Raw genomic sequence first — 638 nt, forward strand, 5'->3', positions numbered from 1 at the left:
GCAGGCAGAATGGTTAGGGGTGATCAGGCAGGCAGGCAGAGTAGTTAGGGGCGATCAGGAAGGTATGCAGAGTGGTTAGGGGTGATCAGACAGGCAGGCAGGAGTGGTTAAGGGTGATCAGGCAGGCAGGCAGGCGAGTGGTTAGGAGCCAGTTGTCCCAGATTTCGAGAGGGATGTCCGACGACTAGTTTAGGCCCAATCCCACAGTAAACTGGCAGTCGGACATCTTCCAAGGGGTCCCGGATTGCAAGAGGGTGTAGGCTGGGCTGAGGGACACCCCCCCCCAACCCATGCACGAATTTGTGCACCAAGCCTCTAGTATAATAATACAAGCATAATATGCTAATTAGACCAGATGTCCCTCTGGATGACCTTCTGGACAAAGCCAGGGCTGCAGCCACGGGATCGAGGCAGCCGCTGCTGCTGCTGCGAGGGAAGGATCCAGGCAGTCACCGTGGCTGCAAAGGCCTACTCTTGCACAAATTTTGTGCATCAGGCCTCTGTATGTATGTATGTGTGTGTGTGTGTGTGTATATATATATACTGAGTGGCCAGATTATTATGACCACCTGACGTTTGTAGGCAAATTAGCTATAATTTCGTGCTGAAGTTGCTAGAGGGCCAGACCATTATAAATA

The sequence above is a fragment of the Myotis brandtii genome, unplaced genomic scaffold, assembly GCF_000412655.1.
Source record: "Myotis brandtii unplaced genomic scaffold, ASM41265v1 scaffold58, whole genome shotgun sequence".
Taxonomy (NCBI): Eukaryota; Metazoa; Chordata; class Mammalia; order Chiroptera; family Vespertilionidae; genus Myotis; species Myotis brandtii.